This window comes from Muntiacus reevesi, chromosome 3, assembly GCF_963930625.1.
Source record: "Muntiacus reevesi chromosome 3, mMunRee1.1, whole genome shotgun sequence".
Taxonomy (NCBI): domain Eukaryota; kingdom Metazoa; phylum Chordata; class Mammalia; order Artiodactyla; family Cervidae; genus Muntiacus; species Muntiacus reevesi.
In genome coordinates, this window is record NC_089251.1 from 4,250,731 (window position 1) to 4,251,189 (window position 459).

Sequence of the window (459 nt, forward strand, 5' to 3'; positions counted from 1 at the left end):
GGGTCTGAAAATGATAACTTACATTCTGAAGCATTTAAACATTGGTTCACATTTCATATTCAAGTCTGTCTGAATGTGAAAAGAAAGGTGAGTGTGTGGGTTGATTTAGTATTTCTGTGCCATTATGTCAAGAAGACCCCCTGGAGAAGGGAATGGCAGCCCACTCCAGTATTCTTGCCTAGGAAACCCCATGGACAAAGGAGCCTGGCAGGCTACAGTCTGTGGGATCGCAGAGAGTCGGACACGACTGAGTGACTAGCACTTTGACTTTTGAATGCTTTTCACAAAACAGCGGGGTCCCAGATCCTTCTAATGGCAACAAGGTAGTCACGTCCGAAGAAGATTTTCTCTTTTTTTTTTTTTAATTTTTTGGCTGCACTGTCCAGCTTTTGGAGTCTTAGCTTCCTGACCAGGTACTGAACCCAGGCCCCAGGCAGTGAAGACACAGAATCCCAGGCA